Genomic DNA, 13,035 nt, shown 5'->3' with positions numbered 1-13,035 from the left:
ATAGGAGCCGGTTTTGGGACTATATGACCAGGAGCATTCTACAAATGCGTTTAATTTTATGGGTACCAAAATCCCATTTTGGTGCAGGGTTGTTGTTTTTTTACAAAGAGGTATTAGAATAGTAGTCAAAGAAGGTGGGTTGACTACATGGCTGAGTGCAATAACTTTCTCCGCAGCAGCTCAGCAAAATGTCAAGCAGTTTGAGATGCAAAATGGTATTGCATTCAGAATTATTATTTTTTTATTAAGACCTGCTTAGCTGTTGAAATCTTGGCTATTTCTGATTATAAGTATTATGTAGTCAGTATTATGAGGATCAGTCACTTGTCAGTTCCCTTTTAATTGTTATTTTTAAAAAAGGATCTTTGTCCAGATTTTCACTTTGGGGGATATGGCAACCCTATGTGAAAGGAACAGAGGGGAACTAGATTCTCTCGCGCATTCCTGAACCTTTCAAGGTATGCTTCTTAGGGATACTTTGGATTCTAATCTGTTGTAGTGATTGTATGAACCAGCAGGTGGCAGTTAGTGTACACAAATGCAAGGGGGAATCTAGTCTATGTAATTTATAATGAAGTTTCCGTCTCTCTCTCACACTCACACACACACAACTCCCAAGTCTCTAACAGCTGTCTGTGCAGAGAAATGCAGTAGGCAAGGCTTCTCTGGTACTGGAAATCCTTCACCTGTTACATTTCTGTGTGGCAGTCAGGTGATCTGGTATAGGAGCAGCATCAGTAAAACAAACACACACACCAAGCCTAATTTATAAAATGTGTCATCTTATAATGGATAGCCATTTCAGAACATAAGAAGGGATGTGTTGGATCAGACCAAAGGTCCAAACTAGCCCGTCTTATTTCCTGCATTGGCTAGCTGAGTCCTTCTGGGGAGCCCACCAGCAAGATAGGAAAGCAGCAGCCTTCATTGTTTGGTAGCAAGCATTCAGGGACGTGGGTGGTGCTGTGGGTTAAACCACAGAGCCTAGAACTTGCTGATCAGAAGGTTGGCAGTTCAAATCCCCGCTCTGGGGTGAGCTCCCGTTGCTTGGTCCCTGCTCCTGCCAACCTAGCAGTTCGAAAGCATGTCAAGTGCAAGTAGATAAATAGGTACCGCTCCGGCGGGAAGGTAAACGGCATTTCCATGCACTGCTCTGGTTTCGCCAGAAGCGGCTTAGTCATGCTGGCCATATGACCCGGAAGCTGTACCTCCCTCGGCCAATAAAGTGAGATGAGCGCCGCAACCCGAGAGTCGGCCACGACTGGACCTAATGGTCAGGGATCACCCCCCCTTTGCCTTTACCTTTATTCAGGGACAAAGCACCTCTGAACCTGAATGTCTTCAGTTCATTTGTCTAATTCCAAACTCCACAAGCATTTCTGGATATTCTGGGAAAATGACATCCAGAAATAATATCAAAATATACTGGAAATGCTGGAAAAGCATTATTCGGTGTTATTAAGTCCCAAGTGTTATTAAGGCCCAAGACTACAAAGAACTCATCTAACCAGATTAATGGGCAACAAAATGACAAATGAGGGTTAATGTGATTAATAGTGGAAAGGAAACAGTGCTGGTTCTGCAGTTCCATCATTTACAGGAATCTACCCCTTGATTCTGTTACCTGTGTGGGTGTAACCAGAACAGAAGCAGCTCCTACTAATTTACTTGACTCTTACCAGTGGGGACTATCATCTCTCCCCCCACCTCCCCAGGAATGCCCCTGGCTATGACACTACACTATGATGAAGCATTATTCCCAGGGGGCATTATGTCCTAGGAATCTGGCCAGCAGACTGCTAAGAGCAGCCAAGTTGCTACTCGAAGTGGCAGCAGGACTTTTCCTTTTTGTGAGAGAAAGAAAAAGCTTCAGCCATCTCTTGTTTGAAGGTAAGACACCTCCCCAATTATTACAATTTGCCCCCAACCAAAAGAACTTTGCAAGCGGCAATGGCCCTGCAAAAGTGGTGGTGGAGTCAAGATATTTGGCTCAGCTTTAATTAGTCCCCTGCATAATGGTGTACTTTTCATGTTTTGAATGTTTAGATTAAAAAAATAAAATGAAATAAAAATACTGCAATTGTTTGTATTTGGGGGTCTAATGTCTTTGGAAGTACAGGGTGCTTATAGTTCCACAACCAGTTTGTGTTATTTATCTTCCTGAGAGAAGGGAGATCACTCACTCACTCACTCACTCACTCACTTGTGCTCATTCAGGTTGCCTTTGCATTGCTCAACCATAGGAACCAGTTCCAACCTGCATGGGCAAAAGCCAGATCTCTGCTTTTGCCCTTTTGTTTCTGCTGCACAGGCATAAATAGGATCCTTCATTGTTCTGCAGAAATACAGTAACTGTTTTGTGTGCTGCGCACAAGGTTTTTGCCACTTGCCCAAGACAGTTGCTGCGTCAAGGCAGCTACTCTTTCCCTCAAGAAATTGCTGCTTTTCAGCCTGTCCCTAGGGACCAGGCTAGATATCCCCTCTATACATGGTTTTTGTTATGTAATTGGCTGGGCAGGGGGGCGGGGAGGAATGCCAAACAGCCTCTGATGTCGACTGAGGTGGTTGGGGAGGGGAAGTTTAACATTTCCTCACCCTTTCACAGCCCCAACAAAAACCCACCCCTCTGAGATGCTATTTGCATTTCAGTGGAAACCTCCATGGATGGAATTTTGGGAAGACGCTGACATAAAAGCTCTATTTATGTGTTTGAAATCATGTTTGTGGGCGTGAAGTGTGTAGGGAATGGGGTTGCCGCCCATCCTGTAAAAAACAGGATCACCCTGTTTGGGGACAAAAATGACCCCTGTTCTGTTTGGACTTCAAACGGGAGACCTTTTCTTTTGTATTTGAGCTCGGCCAGCGCAAAATGGCGGTTGTGTCATTGTTGGTGCGGCTGATGAGGAGCTTGGCCCAGCATGAGTGACAATAGAGAGAAGAGAAAATACCTCCTCTCCCTCCCTCGTACCTCCTTCTTTCCTCCTCACTGGCGCTCCTCCTCAGCCACTACCCACCGGTCAAGAATGGTGCGTGTCTGCTGCCACTTAGCCGCCTCCACCACCCTAACCTGACCTCTCCACCTCCCTCCTCCTCCATGCTCAAGTCTTTTCCTTTGCCTGCATGGGCAAGAGGCTACAGCTGTGGTTCAAGTTGCCCATGGGAGCTGGCCATCTGCCTGTGAGTCAAGGGAAAGAGAGGGGCCAGGGTGGTAAGGGAGGCCAAATCCGGGGAACCCCCCCTCCACAAAGGGTGGAGGATTTGGTGTCATGAGAGTGCGTGTGCCCCCCAATCCTCACCCCCAACCTGCCCTGTCTTTTGCCTGACCAAAGGTGGCAACCCTAGACTAGGGGGAGTGACTGCAGGCATGGTACCCCATCCACCCCTGTCCTTGCCTGCTTTCCCTGCACACTTTATGCCCATATGCATTTTTCCTGAATGAATGAGAAGGCAGTAGATGCACAACAGGCACCAGCTTCAGTGATTTAAAGGGGAATTAGACAAACCTATGGAGGACAGATCTTTCAGTGGCTGCTAGCAGTGATGTTTAGGCCAGTTAAAGCAGTTGTTGGCAAGCAATGAGGGGAGAGGACTGGAGGCATCTGGTTGGCTAATGGAAGTAGTCAGAGGCTGAACTAGAGGGGCTGTTTGCAGAGTTCCTCTTATGTTCTTAAAATTGAATATTTGATGGCTACATCAGAGAGAGAGGAGGAAATAGTAGAGAGTAAGAAATGAAAGCAATGGAGGCATTTTCTGCCTTGGAATCCTAGCCCAGAGTGGCTGGGGAAACCCAGTCAGATGGTGTTATGTACTAAGCTCGGATCCTAGAACAATAGGCAAGTAGGATCCTAGAATGCAACAACTGATTGGCTTGCAGGAAAAGACCAATCAGGTTCCAGGAGGGAAGCAGAATCAGCCAATCAGATGGGACTCATTGTGTAAATAAGGTATATAAAAGCCTGAGGTTTGGGGGGCAATTCAATCACTGTTTTACAAGCTGCAATAAAGAGCATGAAATCACTACAGGACTCCCAAGTATATTTCAGATGGGGCAGGGTACAAATAATGGTTTATGGCAGGTATTATAGAAAAATAGATGTCCATTGCCTAGCATCCATTTAACATTTCCCCCAAAAGCTCAAAACAACTTTGCATTATCTTAGTAACCCTTACAACAGGCTGTAAGAAAGGCAAATATTGTCTCAACAATATAGAAGGAGCGGTGCTAATGCCATGAGATTGTGGTCTGAGGACTTCTCAGCACAGGCTCTAGCTATCTACTACTATACATCTGCTCTCCAAACAGTACATTATACATTTATAATATAATCAATGAAAGTTGCAGCTCCACTAAGTGCAACATGGAGGGATGGAGTGTTCTTGGATAGGAAAGCTTCTTTTATGCCACTTGGTAGGAAACAGAAGCCAGCCTGTGCTTGCTCGTATGTTGGAAAGGTGCCGTATATCTCTGGATGGACTAAAAAAAGACTCGGCTGCTGAATTAATTTAGGTACATCAGCAGTCAGATCAGGTATCTTCAATATAAGTTTAGGGGGTAGTTGGGAAATTTGGAAGGGTTTGGGTAGCTGGGAAATAAAATATGAAAGCAAGTAGGTCATTTTTCTGTGTGCAAACACCAGCGATCTGTACTTGCGTGAATGGGATGAAGGAATTACCCCCAGACACACCAGACACAATTCAAGCTGGCTAGTGATTGTTAGCATTCAAACACTGGCAGAAGCTGAACTGCAACAGAATTCCTGTTGGAGGAGTACACTTTTTGTGGATGCAATCACACTGGGTTTAAGAAAACAAGAAAGTGAATGTTTATTAATAATGGAGAGTGCCTGGTGCTGCCTGATAATTTTTAGAAACAAACAAACAAACATGCTTCTTAAAAGGATAGTGTAAGTTGTGTGTTTGGTCATGTCATGACAATAATTTTGCTTGGACTAGTTGTGAATTCATACTGGGTTGCCATCTTGATTCTAAATGGCGCCTGACGATATATCGAGAAGTGGCTGAGCGTGTGCCAAAATAAAATGAGTGGTGCCATGTTCCAGTCTACCATCTTGAATCATGATGGCACCCGGCATCCAAACATTGATGAAGGCCATTGCCCCCCTACCTATGAACCCTCATGCCCAATCTGGGGTCACTATCTTGAGAGGCAGCCAAACATATGCCCCCAAATGGGTAATGTTCTTCCAAATTCATGTTTCGGTCCCCCATCTTAAATCAAAATGGCTCCTGGTATCCAAACATTGACAAAGGTCACTTCAGGATCCCTCATGCCAAATTTGATGACATTACATCAAGAGGTACCCAAAGGTCGAAGTAGACCCCCACACATTAGGAACTCGCAGGAGGAAGGTGACATGTTGTTTGGACCAGGAACCATAGTCTAACAAACTGGCCCGCTTAAGAAGCCAGCTTCATAATCCATAGATTGTAGTTGTCCTGCTTTGAAACTGAGCAGAATTTGTTATAAACCACAATACCTTGTCTGGGTGATACAACAGACTTGGAAGAATTGCAGGGCAGACACTGAGTAGGGAAACACAGAAAAGCAAAATCTATCTTGATACTAAAACTTATTAGCTTCCGTTGATCATATCACCTTCTGCTCTGTTAAACACCATTGCCTACAGGTGTCCAGATTTGACAGGAAGAATTTCCATTTATTTTATCTCTGCCCACCCTAAGGAGCACTAAAAGAGAGGACTTCAGGTCCTTGATACAGAGTTTGGTTTGTTGCTACAGAAATTTCCCCTAGTTAAAAGGTGCTTTCCCACAGCACCTTGCTGCTTGCCAAAATGGTAGGTGGATAAATGCAAGTTTGAGTGATTATAAGCTTGCATTAGATTTGTATGGGTGTGCCATTAACTACATTTGGGAGGTCTGAATAAATTTATTGATATAACTTGGCTCAGTATTGCAATAAAAACACGTCTTCTTCTTATGTAAAACATTGTTGCAGCGGCACAGTGTGATAGGAATTTTGAGGTCTTAGATATATGTTAAATGTTCATAAGTGTACCAACCAAGCACGTATATAGATCAGCACAGGAAGACTGACCTGGAACCATTTTGATTCCCAAACTGTCCCAAACTGACCAAATGTTTTCTCTGCAAGGTCAAAGGAAAATGGAAAAGCCTCCCCATTGTCTTTTCTTTCACAAATCCTGTCTTAAGGGCATGTCTGTGTTTGAATAGGGTGTGAGCCTGTGACCTGGCCCAGGAACTACGCATTTATCATTACAAAAGACTGGCCAGGCTCCCCAGGCAATCCAATCAAGTAACCTGCCAGACAGGAGATAAACGACAGGAGAAAAACAACATTCAAATTTCTGTTTTAGACCGCCTTTTCTGTGATGTAGGTATGATGTATCTGGGGGGTGGTCTTAGGTTACACCCCTTCTGTGATGTATGTATGATGTTTCTGGGGGTGGTCTTGATCTACAGGGTGGCAATTTCAAAAGTCCATATAAGGCCTTGCACGCCATTGTTCTGGGTTCTTCCTCCTTTCCCGCGGGTAAGAGGAGCACTCTGTTGCAACAGATCAATAAAGATCAAGCTTACCAGCTGCTTTGCTTCTCAATATTCCCTGGTTGGCCTCTGTTATTTTCTCCTACCAATAGGGAACCTATGTAAGGACTCTGTATGGGCTCTTGGATACCCCATAAGGCAAAGGGGCAATTTTTGTTTACAACAACAGTTAAGGGCTGAAGAAGATATTCTGAGATGGATCCATGACCAGTTAATGGTAGGGTGGGGGGGGATGATGTGCAAAATAAAAGGCACAATTTTGAGCTCAAAATAAGATGTTATAGACTGCCACTTGCTCAATATTTTCATTATTGGGTTTAGGAAAGGATGCAGGAGTGTGATAGTGAAATCTGCTGATGAGACAATGTTAGGAGGCATTTTCAATAAAGGTAAGGACTGGAAAATTATGCAAGATAGATAGCCTTGTCTTAAGGACTGATATAACAATAATTAACTGGATGGAATTCAGGAGGACAATGAGAGACGACATTTATTCACCTGTGGCTGATTAATAAGTTCTTTTTGTATTTGCCAAATACCTGCTAGGAAATAAACGAATGATAAACTTATGAACCAGCACCGTGGGAGGCAACTGATAAGAAGGTGGATGTGAGGAAGGAATTTTCAAAACAGCTTGACATATCTAATAAATATAGGTTGAAATTAATATTACTATACAATAAATTAGAATGGCCTCCCCTACACTATTGTTTATTAGGAATGAGAAGGGTGAATCCTTCTGAGCTTAGCTGAAAGTCAGGCATAAGAAGAAAAGGGGGGAAACACAAATCTACATTACGAGAGGACATTATTATTATTATTATTATTATTATTATTATTATTATTATTATTAGAATTTATAAACCGCCCTATACGCAGAGGTCTCAGAGCAATTCACAGAAAATATATATAATCAGAATAAAAACAACAACCCAATAACAAACAGACCCCAAGAAAAGAGCCGCATTTTAAAAGGTTATAGGATGTCAAACAGATCAACCGAAGGCCTGGTTAAAAAGGAACATTTTTGCCTGTTACCTAAAGGTGTGTAATGAAGGCACCAGGTGAACTTCCCTGGGGAGAGCGTTCCAGAGATGGTGAGCCACTGCAGAGAAGACCCGTTCTCATGTTGCCATCCTCTGGACCTCTCAAGGAGGAGACACATGGAGAAGAGCCTCAGAAGATGATCTCAGGGTCCTGGTAGGTTCATATTGGAAGAGGCAGTCCTTGTGGTATTGCAGTCCTGAGCCGTTTAAGGCTTTGTAGGTCAAAACCAGCACTTTGAATTGGGCCTGGAAACTAATTGGTAGCCAGTTCCTTTTCAAAACTCCATGTCACACAACATTGGCAGCAGGACAGCAGCACACCCTCTCCCCTTCTTCAACATGTGAGCGCTCCACATGCAAGTGAACAGAGCTGAAATAAGTAGTTAAATATGAGAGGAGGGAAGTAGAAATATAAGGGAGGGAGGAACATGTGAGCACAGGTCTCATTTCTGTATGTCCAAACCATGTTGCATGGGATCTCCGAACCAGCTCTGTGTTAGAAGAGATCCTGAAATTTAACCTTCAGTATAAGTAGAACCCCATACAATTTCAAACAAAGCATCCCCATTGTTTCCTATATACAACAGACAAGGCAAAGCAAGTTTTCCCCCCTTGATGGCTTACCAACAATCCTCCAGGGCAGGTCTTCTTGTAGCACAATTGGACTGCAATCTGTAGCCTCTTACCTGAGAGTCAGCCCCACTAAACTTAATGGGAGTTCCTTTTGAGAAGACTTGTAGAGGATTGCACTGTCCTCACAAGCCCAGATGTAGCGATATCCATCTTCATATGCGAAAAACTGGGTTTCTGCCTTAAGAAACTGTGTCTTTATGGCTTTCAAACTTGAACTATAGTTTATACACCCCATGGGTTAATGTATCGTTAAAACTTGGTTCTTCATTAGACTTTGAAATGTAAATAATTATGTAAAGATTTGCCATATCTGCTTGCTGAGTGTCTTCAAATAGATACATGTTTTCCAGAGATAATGGATAATGGATATTAGGTGTACTTGGAATTGTAAAAGAGGTCACACTGTTTTTTTTTTCTTCAAGACCTGTAGGCATGTAAATCTCAAAACAAAAACTGAGAAACCATTCATCCACTTGATTAATAATAACTGAAACAAACAAAAATGATTGATTCATTATCTAGGCTGTAACAAAGCAAACTTTAACAATTCCTTGAGTCTGAATATTTGTCAGAAGAGCAGCTTTTATACTATTTTGATACATGTTAGCATCCACTTAATCAGAAGTTGTTGTTTTTTTTCAAATTGGGGGTTCATCTGGACATCCAGGAACTTTAAGATAAGAGTGATGAATGGATGGCATAAGATGGATAGAAATAGGTCAGAAAGAATCTGCATCATAACTCCCACTTTCCTTTGGCTTGTAACACCACAGAACACACCAAGGCCACTTACTTGATAAATAAGATTGGTAAATTTCCTCCTCCTCCTCCTCCTTGAAAACAAAAAGAAACTGTTCCTTGCTTCTATAGTGCAACTCTCTTCCAGTTAATTTTGCATTAATGCTCCACATAATGACTGAACACAGGATACATGGCTTCAAGATGGCTCTCATATTGTACTCTTGCATGCCACCCCAATCTCTGAGCAGTGTGAGATTTCAGGGGGTTCAGGTGCTTATCAAGGGTTCGTGTTTCTTTTTGGGAATGACGCGTAGCAGAGAGTGTGGCGCCTTTATGATATGTGGTTTATTTACACATATATACAACTTGATCCTATGGTGGAGGAAGAGTTCACAGCATTAAGAGCCAGAAAGGATCTTGTTTCTCTCCTAGCGAGAGCGTTCAGAAATCAAACATCATGCTCTCCTTCTCTGACTTCTAGGTGGCATTACAGCCAACTCCCAATTCTCAACTCTGCCTTTTGTCCTTCTCACTGTTGAAGAGTTGGAGGAGGGACCCTATCCTTTGTTCTCTTAATGGCCCATTACCTTTCCCTTGTTCTCTCTTAATGGCCGATCACTTTTCATTTGTTTTCTTAATGGCCCATCACCCAGGTGATTACACGAACACAGGAAGCTTCCTGTCTTATATTTTAGGACTTGCTGGTTCCAGGGTTAGAATGCGTCTGGTAACCACAAACTCATAACAGTACTAATGCCCCATCAGTTATTTAATTTGCTAGTTGCTAGAGAGTGCTCAGCTTATTCAGAAAAGTTTTTAGCAGCTTCTTCCTCTAGTTTTCATTCTATCTCTTTAAGGAACTATGCTTAGAGCAGAGCTACAAAGAAGATTGCTTCTTTTACTGGAAAGTAATGGCTTATGGCCACAAATCCCCTTTTGGCTGAGGGGGGAGAACTGCTTATGGTAATTTCATCACTAAGTACGTCACTTTTGTAGCATCTGCATGCAGAGGTTCACTGAAGTTCAGCTATCTTACTTTGCTCCCCATTGCCTAGTTCACGCTGAACAAAAAGCTGTACTTATTTCTGGCAACGAACAAAGGAATCTAAAGGGTGCCACATTTGAAAATAAGAATGTGTTATCCTAATATCCTCTCTTGCAAGGAGAGTCATGGAAAGTTTCCCAAAATCCTAGAGTTGTCTTCAGCATTCTGCTAACCAATCCAGGGCCATGAACAGTCACTCAAGGGAACAGATTCCAAAGATGGCACCATTTTCCTACCACAAGTCTTCATCTGCATTTGGCATTTAAAAAATGAATGAGCTCCAGTTTCAGGAATAGACATTAAAGGTTCTATTTAAATAAACCATGGAGGAAATGTCCCTCCTCTGCCCCCTGAGATCAAACATTTTATAAGCGGCACCAATGGTCATATAGTGTACTGTTTTTATGGGCTTACAGGGACCGGCATGTCATTACAGGTACTGGGATCCTGGAGGAGCTATCTGTACATCGGCTGGGAAATCATCCAAAATATCCACCTGAGTGATCTGGGATGTCCTTTTATGCTGCTTAATTGTCCAACCACTGCAGTTTGCTCAGCTCTCAGATTAAGAGCCAGGAGAGAGATTAAACTGTTTATAGCCTGGTGACCAGTTGGGCTACTTTTAGATAACCTTTTGATGTTCTTATTGGGAAGCGAACCCACAGTTTTCTGAGTGTTTGTTCTGATTAAGATACATATATGACATGAATTGATAATGTATGAAAATACTGAGTTATAAAATGTTAAGTTATAGAGATAAGATAAATGAAAGAGGGTAAGGATTTGCTGATTTGATTAATTAAATGGGAATACAAGAAGGGGAGGTGTGAGGAAGTCAAAGAAACAAGCAAACGAGTTTGTTGTTATGAAAAATAATTGTTTTTAATTTTTCTTGTTGTTTTTGTATGTTTTATTTATCTTTTTATTTTTATTTTTTCTCTTTTGTTATTATGTGTTTTTGTATGTTTGTTTTTGTGAAATCTTAATAAATATTTCTTTTAAAAAAAAGATACATATATGACATAAACAGCTGGCTCCTGGAGGGCCGACACAGAGGTGACACAGAGGTTGGTTACTATTCTACACAGGCTCTTTGGCCTCCTCAGAAATAAAGTTCATTTAACCACTAACTTGGCTCATAGTGAGTTTCTGTGTGATCAGCTGAAGACAAAAGAACCACATACAATGCACTGCAGCAACCTTGTCTGAAAATTAGCAGAGCATGGACTACAAAGGGTAAATCATCTCTGTTCAAAAGCTGCCAAAGAAGGCAGGAAAGCACTCCTGGCCACTGAGGCCTCCTGAGTCTCTAGTGACAGTGCTGCTGGGTAAGCCCTAAGCTAAGACCTGCTCCTTCCAAGAAAATACAGTGGTACCTCTGGTTAAGAACTTAATTCATTCCAGAGGTCCGTTCTTAACCTGAAACTGTTCTTAACCTGAAGCACCACTTTAGCTAATGGGGCCTCCTGATGCTGCCGCACCGCCGGAGCACGATTTCTGTTCTCATCCTGAAGCAAAGTTCTTAACCTGAGGTAATATTTCTGGGTTAGCGGAGTTTGTAACCTGAAGCGTCTGTAACCCGAGGTACTACTGTACAACCCTGTCCAGCGCAGGCTGTTTCCTAATGTCTCAGAATCGAGAACTTGGAACACATGCCACTTCTGTCTTACTGTTTTACCACATCCACATTTGAGTATCTTTTTAATTTATTTTAAATATTGTTTTCTGTGAAATGTGGGGAAGCTTCTGACATTTACAAAATAAAGAAAACACCCTACATTTCATCCTTAAAGATAAAAGCAAATCATAACTGGAAAAGCATCAGAGAAGTCTAGTCCTTTGGGAGACCCAAAACCTGGTGTCTAAACATTTGTTTTGATCTGCTCCCTGAAAGTTAGGAGGGCATGCCCGGGGGGGGGGGTTGGCCACTCGAAAATAAAAGGATTTTCGGGGCAGGATAGGCCCATGGCACAAATTTGCATAAGAGCTCCATATGCTGATTTATAGGCGTATGAAATTAAGATGGCGTGTGGCTGAGATTTTGCCAATGCTGTGCTTTGCAGTGTCCAGCTGCCCTTTCAGCAAAGTAACAACTCTTCTTTATAGTATTAAACTAAGGAGCAGGAAGTCTGGGATCTGCCACAAAAGACCTGGAGCTCAGGCCTGCCAGACCACCATTTAACAAAGCTCATGTGACAAGCTTCTTTGAACAGGGACTTGGAGGACAGAGGAGCCACTTCTGTAAAAGCGGAATGAATGGGAAGACTCATGGTTTAGGCACTCTAAATTAGGAATGCATACTCTTCCCAAGTGTCCCGATTTAACTGGGACATCCCAGATTGACAGAAGCCACCCCGGCTTCTGATCCCAATCCCAGATGACCAATTTTGGGCTTGTTGTTTGGTTCCATGCTGTGGTGCAAGCAGAGCCTTGCAGAGCCAGGCAGAGGCCCGGGCCAGGTAGATATCCCCCCTTTTACCCTGGGGATAACTGAAGTCTTATAAATAAGTAAGTATATAAATAATTTCCACAAAAGTTATGCTGACAAATAATTTTATTTCAAGGCTTGAACTGTATCTGCATATAAAGACAAAATGGAAAATATAGATATACAATAGTGCTTTTTAAAAATACATAGGGAAAAGGATTATTTTAAGTATTTACATTTAAAAATGCTTTCCTGGCTTTCTTTTCTGCGAATTCTTGAATTACGCAGGAAAAATCAAGCAACTTCGCCTTATCGTGGTTTATGTTTATCATTGCTAAACCGTTTAGGCATTCTTGAGCCATTGTTGATTGAAAGAAAGACTTAATTCGTTTTAATATATTGAAACTTCTCTCATTGGAGGCCACTGTATCTGGTAATGATAAGAAAATGCGTAATGCAATTAGAAGATTTGGAAAAATGTTTTCCAAATTCATGGCCCCAAGGAATCTGCCGCCTGCGGCCGCCGCCTTTGCACCTCCGCGTTGGCCCCAGTGCATCCCCTGTGTTATGTACTGAGTTGAATAGGATCCAAACTG

At 42.4% G+C, this 13,035-nt stretch overlaps 1 protein-coding gene across 1 annotated transcript in view; it reads left to right on the top strand.

Moving 5' to 3' along the window:
• The first annotated feature begins 1,806 nt into the window (after nucleotides 1-1,806).
• ST6GAL1 (ST6 beta-galactoside alpha-2,6-sialyltransferase 1) overlaps nucleotides 1,807-13,035 on the top strand; it is a 120,744-nt gene continuing 109,515 nt past the window's right edge. The window contains exon 1 of the mRNA XM_083613863.1: nucleotides 1,807-1,890. The gene's annotated coding sequence lies outside the window, so the exon portion shown is untranslated. The remainder of the gene's footprint in view (nucleotides 1,891-13,035) is intronic.

The sequence above is a fragment of the Podarcis filfolensis genome (assembly GCF_964270895.1).
Source record: "Podarcis filfolensis genome assembly, chromosome: 5".
In the NCBI taxonomy this organism is placed as follows: domain Eukaryota; kingdom Metazoa; phylum Chordata; class Lepidosauria; order Squamata; family Lacertidae; genus Podarcis; species Podarcis filfolensis.
The sequence above is the reverse complement of the archived record's forward strand: the minus strand, read 5'-3'. Positions and strand labels throughout refer to the sequence as shown.